This window comes from Microtus ochrogaster, chromosome 5, assembly GCF_000317375.1.
Source record: "Microtus ochrogaster isolate Prairie Vole_2 chromosome 5, MicOch1.0, whole genome shotgun sequence".
Classification (NCBI taxonomy): domain Eukaryota; kingdom Metazoa; phylum Chordata; class Mammalia; order Rodentia; family Cricetidae; genus Microtus; species Microtus ochrogaster.
Genome location: NC_022012.1, coordinates 30682801 through 30693031, shown reverse-complemented (window position 1 = coordinate 30693031; position 10231 = coordinate 30682801). Strand labels below are relative to the sequence as shown.

Below are 10231 nucleotides of genomic sequence, written 5' to 3'. Positions count from 1 at the left end.
CTCTCTCTCTCTCTCTCTCTCTGTCTCTCTGTCTCTCTCTCTGTCTCTCTGTCTCTCTCCTCTCTCTCTGTCTCTGTCTCTGTCTCTGTCTCTCTCTCTCTCTGTCTCTGTCTCTCTCTGTCTCTCTCTCTCTAGTCCTTGATTAGTCTTGAGCCTACTTTCTGGAATAAGGCAGTCCCTCTTTCGCGGTTTCTTTATGTATTTGGCAGTCTACCATGAGGAAGAGGAGCAGGTTGCTTTAGGCAATGGTCTTCCTAACTCTCTTACCGGGGGTACTACTAAGAGCGACAAAAGGCAGATACAGGTCCTGTTTCTCCTCTGTTTTCTACCTCCCAGCCTCTTCCCATGAAAAGAATGCAATAATAGCTGGTGCCCAGCAGGCGCTCATTTTGTATGGGACGCTATTCTAAGACACCTTAGGTTGTATGATACCTCCCAACCCCACAGCCACTCTGAGAATCGAGTTTCACTAGTTCTACCTTAAATATGAAAAACTAAGGCACAGAGAGATTCAAAAACTTGCCCATGATCAAGTTTAAATTGAAACATGTACGCCCTTGTAACTACTAGATTTTAACCACCAAACAACTTTTTTCCTCTTTCTTTTACTCATCAATGTCAAAGTTCTTAAAATATGACAGCATTACGGCATACAGAACTAATATGAGCTGCTAAGTCCAAAGGACATCACTCACAGCTCAGCCAGACACTGTACAGCTACTGAGATCACATTCAACAACTTGGCAGCGTCAACAGCATATCCTGAGCTTGCACTGAACTCAGATGACCCAAGGTTCTTCTGTTGTTTTTCAAACTGATTCAACCCATTCTGGTTCTGCAGTTGGTTTTTTTTTTTCTTTCTTTTTTTTTTAGTATAAGAGCCAAGATTTGTGTGCATATACTTGTCAAATTATTTCCTACAATTTTATTAAGAAAATGGATTTGCATGTGGACATAGAGTATAATTTGATGGTTCAAGTAATGAGATTGTGGGCAATTTTGCCCCTGACTTTCAAAATTATTTCATTTGTGGTTGTCATGATGTTGGTGTGCAAGAAATAAAAGCTGGTGATGGAAAAATGAATGTTCTAGTTTAGGCCATCTTTTTTAGCTTGTTCAGTGCCTTGGGGCAATCTGGATTCCGATTCTCTAGCATAGCTGCTTCCCTTCTTGGCTTTGCATCGTGTGCAGAAGAAAAGTCCGCTATAGTTTCTAAGTTACTGGTGTCTCAGATGAGCAGTACAGAAGGGCAGACAGGGAACACACTGCCTCATTTAATAGACTCTAGAGACTGTGTCCCCAGTTCAGAAATAATGTGGAAGGACCGAAGAAGAATACACATTAGAGACCCCCGCCAACCAAGAGCTGGCACTTGGTTGCTCTTAAAGATTCTGGAGGGAACAGTGTCCATCATTCAACATCTCAGCAGATACTTACTGGGAATCTGGCTCATTTGAGGCACTCTGCAGAACTCTAGGGATATAAAGATATATAAGATGTGTTTCTTTCCTTAGTGACTAACAGTCTAGTGACATGGTTTACTTCATGAGGGACCTGCATCAACTATGACCAGGAATAATGCAGCCATTAGTAGACAGCCACAAAAGAGCCTTTGCCTAGAGTGTTTCATGGATAAGAGGGACAATTTATTTCCATGTGTGCATCTTGCTATACTTCATGCCTGCAGCCAATTGAAAGTCTACCTTTCCCCAGGATGCCTTTCTTGTCTTAGTTAAAGGGGAAATGCCCAAGTGAGTGGGAGAGTGGAACCATGTCCTACTACGTCCTTACCAAAACAGCTTTCAGTAACTAGGAGCTCTGATGCCAGACCTAATCATCTTTTGCCCGATAGAGTCCTGGGTGGTTTAGACCACTGTGCTTGCTTGGCATCGCTTCTCCCTTTAGAATCCACCAAGCAGAGAAACCTTGACCCTGTCCCAGGGCCCTCCACACTCCTCTCTTCGTCTTTCCTTAGATGACCTCCCTTTTTCAGCATGTCCCCGTGTGAGTCAGCTTTTCATCACTATCACAAAGTATCATAGACAATCATTTTATAAAGAGGAAAGGCTGATTCTGGCTGATCGTCTTGGAGGGTCTACTCCATAGATGATTGGCCGAATGACTTTGGACCTGTGTGTGGTCATGGTGTGCTCTGGTAGAATCATGCGGCAGAGTAAAATTGCTCACCTTCTGACTGAAGAGCAGAAGGCAAAGAGGGAGAAACTGGGGTCATGCCATCCACTTCCAGGCCCGTCAGTGTTCCAAATACCTCCCACTAGGCTCTGCCTCTCCATCTAATAGTGCCACTCTGGCGACCAAGCTTCTGACACGCAGGCCGTTGGGAGACATTTAAGTGGAAACGTTCCATGCTTGACACCCTCTCCCTCCCACCAGCCGAGTCATGCCTATTCCGACTCACATCCTACCTCCTGTGAAACTTCCCTTGAGTGCTTCAACCCTGCTAACTTCATTGCATGGTGGAGAGAGAACGACGTTCTCTGCCAGAACTTAGCATAACTCTGCACAATGCTGCCTTCGCTGGTATTCTTTCTTGGGGGCAAGCTTACTTCCCCAGTGAGGTGCTGGTAACACTTTAAAAACAGGACCCAAGGATCCTGTTGTTTGTACATTCCGTGCTTGTAGATCATGGAGCAGACACCTGATAAACATATGCTTCTGTTTTTTTTTTTTTAAATATCCCGGAAACAAATTAAAAATAGTTAGATTTCTTTTCTAAGTTGTCCCCATCATGCCTCTCCATGCATATTTTCATTCCTACTCAACTGGACTTTTTTTTTTTTTTACCTTATGTTCCTCTTGTTGGGAAAAGGAAATGGTGTAATTATATTATAATCTCAAAAATTTTTTAAATGGAAAAAAGTTTCCTCCTGCTGCAAGACTTTTATCTTCTCACCATGAGCAATGGGGTCCATTTTGTTTGTTTGCCTTGTGCAGACTTTCCTGCCCACCCTTCAGCCTTTCGTAAGGGCTCTCAGCTCTGTTTCCAAGCACACGGTCTTCCACCAGGTGAGAAGTTCCAGTGAGCAGTTATCGCTTTGGACAGCGTGAAACATTTAGCCACCGAGAGCTCTTTTTTTTTCTCCTCTGTGGTCACAGGGCTGCTAGTCCCAGCTTTGCTGTTCGGCAGGCTCACCCCTGGGTCTACCCCATGCCTACCCTGCTTCTTACCCTCTGGTCACCCCAGCAGAGTCTTACCCAGTCTATAAACATGTTTCCTTTTATTAGCAGGTGACGCCTGGAACAAGACTTTAAGGCTTTCTGTCCTCCATGCTGCTCACCAGAAAAGAGGCCCCGAACTGTAAGTAACTTTGATTGGTGTTTTCCACACCGACCTTATAAAGTTATGGGTTCAGGACCAGCCTCAAGCCTGATCCTTACCTGCTGCACATGGCAGAAGAGACACACTGAACAATGAACCGGTCACAACGTAAAATACAGTGGGGTCTCTAATTAGATTACGTCTGGAGGCGACAACGAGGCTCTGTAATATGACATGCTGTTTAATTAGACTGTATCGATTGGACATAAAGGTAGAGTTGATATGTTACACGTGTCGTGAGTGCTGGGGAAGGAAGTCACTGAGTTCGCAAGGCCAACCGGATCCTCAGCCACTTCTGTCTGTGGCCCGAGAAGGGGTGCAGGGAAGAATGGGGTGCAGGGAAGAATGGAGGACATTAGGCCCCAGTCCAGGCCATGCTCCTAGCTCATGGTCTCTTTTCTGGTCAGTTATTTCTGGGGATGTACAAAGGAGAGAAAAGGAAACACTGCCGATCTCTTCCTTCCTTCAGCACTCAAACGACTCCACCTCATCGGAGGCTGACGGGCTCAGTGTTGGCCGCCACACTCGGCATCAGTCTGCCCACTTGTAGCTGGTGGCCAAAGCCTGCTCTGTCCACCATTTCTTGGTAATTCCAGCTCACTGTGACCTCTCCCGTCTGGGCCTCTGCAGCGCTACCCCACTGCCCACTCCTCTGACTTGTGCTCCCTCCAGCAGGGCATGAGCTCCTGGTGGGGGCAGGGCTGGGACTCACCTTCTTCCTGGTTTTCAGTTGATAAGTGTTAGCAGGTGACTGGGTTACCCTGAGCCGGTATAGAGACTCCTCTACTGTGCTTCAGGGGCTACCTGAGGCTGAGGTACTACCACTGCGACTTTGATAGTACATTGGCTTTCAACCAGTCCATGGAATTATAAATGATTAACCGTTATCAGTGCACATCTTCACCTCTGTGTAAAAATAGATTGACTGTAATGAGTGTTTGAATAAATCATAAGAATGGCCGACTTGCGATCGGCTAACATCCTGCCGATGACTACCCGGTGAGTGAGCAGGGCGCCGGTCCTCTGCCTAATGGCCTGCAATTCAGTGCTGGTTGCCTGAGTGAGTGATTGACGGGCCTCTGCTCCCAGGGCACCTCCTCTGAAGCCCTGGCTCTGGAGTGGTCAAATTCCCAGGCTGGAGGGGTGGGGAAGGGTGCCTTTCTCCATCCCGTTCCAGGAAAGCTTGCCTAGAACAGGGCATAGGGGTTGCGGCTGTGAATGTGGGTCGGGGGAGCTAGATGAACTCTGTGAGAATCGATGTCTCCTCATACCGGAGGTTACTGGGACCTCATAAGTCAAAACAGGTTTAAGGAGCAAGCTGAGCGTGAACCTTAATGAGAGCTGAGAGCAGCAGAGAAATTGTATCTTCCTTCTGCATTGTGTGGGGAAAGCCGGCAATCTGAGCAGTGGGCACCGAAACCCAGGAAAAGCTCCGGCAAAGGGACACTCTTGGACCTATAGCGAGGAGTCTAAGAGCAGGTCCAGAGCTCTTTGATGGGCAGGAGTCAAAAGTTTTTCAGGTAGTAGTTGCCCAAGCCACCTCAGGTGCGAGAATCCTACCCTTTGGAGAGGGAGACAGAAAGAAGAGAGACAGTAGTCGCAGAGTGACAGGGACAAGATAAGAAAAGAAGAGACAGAATATCTGAAGTGTCTGAAGGAATTCAGAGGAAACAAGTAATAGCCGGATTTGCGTGGAAATAGTGGAAAGATACTGGATTTGCTGGAAACAACAGGGAGAGTTTTATTCTAGTGGTGTCTTGGTTATTAGTCTATGTAACAAACTGACACACAAATACAATAGCTGAATGTGTATTCTGCCCCAAAACTCTGTGAGTCAAGACTTTATTTAGGAATAGAGAGGACAGCTTGTCTCTGTCTACTGGTTACGGGATTTCAGTTATGGCAACTCAAGAGCTATGCAGTATAACCACCACAGGCTTGTTCCCTCAAAATCCTGGGCTTTGGTACTAGCTCTTAATTGAGACCCATTAGTCAGACCTTCATGGCCTTTCCACCTGATCTGAGCTTCCTTACAATATGGCTGCTAAGCTCCAAGGCGAAGCAGCCTGAGGGAGAGCAAAAGCCAGGTGGAGGCTTCGTTGCCTTTCATGACCTGCTATATAAAGCCAAGTAGCCCCACTTCATCCTGTCCATAAAAACGGGTCCAGAGGTCCACACTCCTCACCACCTCTCAACAGTATCAACATCCCGTTAAAAGAAGAGCAAGCGTGAGGTGTGTGTATATGCATGTGTGCGTGTGCGTGTGCGTGTGCGTGTGCGTGTGTGTGTGTGTGTGTATCCCTCCATATTTACAGGGGATGGTTCTGGACCCCTTGCAGAGCCTCAAATCGGAGTCTGTAGATGCTGATACTTGCAGGCATAGTATTTACAAGCAGTCTATGTACATCCTCCCACATGCTTGAAATCATCTCTAGATTGCTTAGACCACTGAGCACAATGTAAATGCTGCATAAATAGTTGCTAATACTATGTTGTTTAGAAAATAATAGGGAGCAAAAACGCCTGGACTTGTTCATTACAGGTACTTTATTTATCAACTATTTCTTATCTGTAATTAATTGAATCTACGATATAACCTACAGACATGGAAGCCATTGCATGCTGTTGCGTTCATCTTTGGAAACCATGACCGACGACAACTGCTATTGGCCCTGTACAACGGGGCCTCACCTGTTTCCCTGAACAATTGAAATTGGCCCTTCCTGGGGGGATGATGTGTTCTGTACGGTCTGGAGAATGATCTATGATAGCTGTACTATCAGTTTTGAATGAGTGAGTTTATTAAGTAGATAGCAAACAAAAGATAAAGGAATAAATAGTGAGGAGCACAGAAGCAGCAGACAGCAAAAATATCATCAAACTAGGTGCTAGAGGTAATTGGAGTATCCCAATTCAGAGCACAAAGGAAACGTAGAATCAAATCAGGGGCTTATGAACAACCAGCAGAAACTGACAGGGAAAGCCCCATTGGAGTTCACAACTGAGAGAGTCCTATACAGAACAAAGGGTCCCTTGAGTGAGACTCCAAATAAAAGAATAAATAACAACAGAAAGATGATGTCCTCACATTAGGTACCCACAATCATCCAGGGAAGTTGAGGCAGTCAGCTGGAGTTCCCAGTTGAGCTCTCCATCCATGGCTTAGCTTCTCATGGCTGAATTTCTGGCCTTCTGCTTCCATTGGAGGCCTCCTTACATTGTAGGATAAACAGTAGTACCTGGGTTGGAAATGGTTTACCTTCAAACTAGTCTCAAGGGCATGATGTTTTTAAGACCTCATCTGCTAACTGCTTTTCTTTCTCCCTGTCACAGAACCAGAAGGCCAGCCTGGTTCAGGACAAGGGTTTTGTTTTTTATTTTTTGGATTTCGAGACAGGGTCTCACTATGTGGCCCTGGCTATCCTGGAACTTGCTTTGTAGACTAGGCTGGCCTCGAACTCCCAGAGATCTGCCTGTCTCTGCATCCCAAGGGCCAGGATTAAAGGCGTGCGCCATCACTGGCTAGGACAGGGGTTTTAGAGGAAGCTTCACATAAACATGCTTGGGTCTGAAGTGTGCTGAGGGACAACCTTGCTTCCAGAGTCTGCTTCTCGGTGAGCTTAAACAATGCACGACAATTTGCCACCATAACACACATTAAACCCTGGGAAGAAACCTTAGCCTTGGAAACCCTTCCAAGCCAAACTCAGCTTCTTCCCAGACAGAGTGTGGTAGTACTAGGAGGTCCTGAGCTGGGAGAAACCGGGATCCCATGGTCCACACCAGGAAGAATGTGGGTTTATAACCCACAGCCTGAACTCTCGGAACTAGAGGATTCTAGACCTGTAAACAAGGAGTCTTTGCTCACATCAAGGTTTCCCATATCTCCATTGCCATGGCCATCAAAACTGGGGTAGGCTCTAGGCAAAGCTCAGAGCTTAAAAGACTACAAGAGATTTGATGGACACCAACTTCCCCCGGGTACTCCAAGCCCTCTGCTGGTCTCCTTTCCCTCTGTCACAAAGTCTGGTCTGGGAGCCTGTACACGGAAGGAACTACTCTCATCCCCCTTTCCATGCCCGATATAGATGCTGCTACATTTTGAAGGGAATCTGAGTGCTCTGACTACTTTACTGGGGCTTAAGGGATAAAAACAAATCCCAAGTCACCCAAGAGTAGAAACAGAACCAGTCCATCTTACAAGGGCTGACACTTGGGAACAACTAGTGCCAGGAGCTAGGCAGGGAAGAGACGGGGTAAGTGATCTTAGTCTTGATGAAAAGGTACTAGGGTTTGGCTTCCTTCCACATGAAGTCAAATTTAATATTAGTAAGCAATGCTTGCTGAGTGTTTACTGTATACTGGGCACTATGCTAAGCCCTTGGGGTGCATTCTCTCATCACACTGAACTTCATGGGATTCTGTTATTAGCTCTGTATATATGAAGAAGGGAAGGCCCAGAGGACGAGGGAAGTGCCATAGGAAGAAAATCTGAGCACAGTTGAAATTCAGCTCTCTGTTATTAAGACTTAAACTACTTCATTAACTGGTCAGTGTATATTGTATGCATGTACAGACAACCACTGAACTTCCTCTAATAATTATTATGTCAACAAAATCTAAATTTAAAGGGAAGAGCCTCAGTTTACTCTTCTTTAACAAGAGACCGTCGATGACATCATCCCCAGTGTCACCTTTAGTGTTCAGATTCTAGGTAGAGAATATGGGAACTTCCTTAGGTATAGTTAAAGTGGGCCTACTTTATGAAGATAGTCTGGCATGAAGGTGTGGAATGATTTCCTTTCTTTCCCCTTTCAAAGTATTTAGGTCAGAAAACTTGTTAAATTTGGACAGTTATAGGAACCACATTGTCGCCACTCTCTAGGATAGCTGTTGTGGATCCAGATGTGAATACGTTAGAGTCATTCCTGCTACGCAGAGCTCAACAGTGATTTTTGCCATTCATTTGTTCAGTAAATAAAGATTTTAAAGAAAGGACAAGAAGGAAAGACACCAGGAAGAAAGAGCACTCCCTTCTATTGCTTCTGAGAAATGGTCCAGAATTTTGCCTTTAACTGTACTTGCCATAAAGTTCACTCATAAACTATTGATATTCTAATAATACACATTAGCATCTTGCCCTTTGACAAATGAATATTGAATGAGCAATAAAGAGGCAAAAGAGTATCCAGGTATACTGCTTCAGAAAGGCTGGAGTGCTGGGTGATTGTCCAAGGGAATAGCACACTTCCAGACGCCTTGTCCTCTTGGCTCTTTCCCAGGACCCTCTGACAGGCTCTTCAGGGAACTGTTTTTCTTCCCCTGGGCTGGAGAGGAGGGAAGGTTAATAAAGAGCTGATAGGAATTGGTCTTAATCCTCTGTGAAGTACCTGGCTTAGAGACACCCCCCCCCCCGTGCCTCCATTGCTTTTGACTAAAGTTACACTTTCTTCTCCAAATCCCAAGTCTGAAGCAAATGGCACGGTGGTGCACACTTGTGTTCTCAATCCCTGAGGCAGAAGCCTGCAAATCTCGTGTGTGTCTGAGGCTAGCCTGGTCTGCAGAGCTAGTTCCAAGCCAGCGATGAAGCAATGATCATATACAGAGATGCTTTCTCAAAAATAAATAAATAAATATAATAATAATAATAATAATAATAATAATTTCAAAAAAGCAATCTACAGTCAAGACAGAGTGCAACCTATAAGACATCAGACAATGAGCCTAAAGAACACAGATCAGCTTCCCCTCCTTGTCGTACCAGGTCCTTTTGGAATAGTGTGTGTGTGTGTGTGTGTGTGTGTGTGTGTGTGTGTTGTTAAGAGGGATGTTGTGGGTGGGGGTGCTGATCAAGTTTGTAGACTAGAATTCCCTGCCTCTTCCTCCTCTCAGTATCTGCCTCCAACCCCACTACCTCAGCCTCCAGTGTCCTGTGTCCTTCTGTGGCTGAAGTGAGCGGAGAGCGGTGGCAGGGTCTCTGCGTAGGTCCAGCTTAATTGGTGTGATTTAATGGCGTTTTGGCGGATTCAGATTTATACAGCTTTCTGAGCTGCAAATCTGCTTTCTAAATGTAGAATTTTTTGTGGAGTGGTAAAAAATAATGGCTGTTCTGTGATTCCTGCCTCCCAAGCTAGGAGATTGCAATTTACATTATGCAAATAGACATTATGCAATCAAGGCACTTTAGCGGGAATCTGGCAGCAGAGAGGCCGCGCTGATGAGATGCCGAGGTCTGCAGCCCTAACCGGAGGGGCCCTGGGAAGAGCAGAGATGAAGTGGGGAGGAGGTGGGCTAGGCTGGCAGAGGAAGGAGGCCAGAGTCTCTTCCCCCGGTCCACGGAGGCCGAGTGGAGCCTGCCCGGAGATGAGCGCAACTCGGGAGCTGCCAAAGCGACTCTCTCAATTAATGGCTTTGTTTAATCATACCCCCTGTCCAGAAGAGTATTGTCTTACGGATAATTTCGTTTGCCTAACGAGATTTTGCTAATTAAATCTCCTTTCAGTTGGTGTGACTGTGCCTGCAGGAGAGGGGGCTATTTGGAGACTTCTCAGTAAACCTTTTTGGTGAGGGGCTTAGATAGAGTTGGGGGAGGGGCAGGAAAACAGGGAAGAAGACCCTGTCCTGCTGGAAGCACGGTTGAGCAGGGTTTGGAAACTCCTATCTCTCACTCTTTCCCTTGCCCACGGAAATGCCGTCGCTCACAAATCGTTCACCCAACAGAAGCTTTGCGCTTCCCTCCTCCTCCCCATCGCCTGACACGGACACTACTATAGCAACCACTCTCCGCTTCTCCCCAAACCCTCCAGGAGAGCCTCGAACCTCAGAAGGAAGTTTCCAAGGACTTCCAAGTGCTGTTCCTGCTGCACCTGGCCGGGGTGGGGGGTGGGGGTC

At 46.2% G+C, this 10231-nt stretch overlaps 1 protein-coding gene across 5 annotated transcripts in view; it reads left to right on the top strand.

Moving 5' to 3' along the window:
• Pknox2 (PBX/knotted 1 homeobox 2) overlaps nt 1–10231 on the top strand; it is a 268228-nt gene that overhangs the window by 66595 nt on the left and 191402 nt on the right. For 3 of the 5 annotated variants that reach the window (XM_026779165.1, XM_013346330.2, XM_026779162.1), the window contains exon 2: nt 3247–3319. The gene's annotated coding sequence lies outside the window, so the exon portion shown is untranslated. The remainder of the gene's footprint in view (nt 1–3246; nt 3320–10231) is intronic. The other 2 variants (XM_026779163.1, XM_026779164.1) reach the window with 1 other exon arrangement.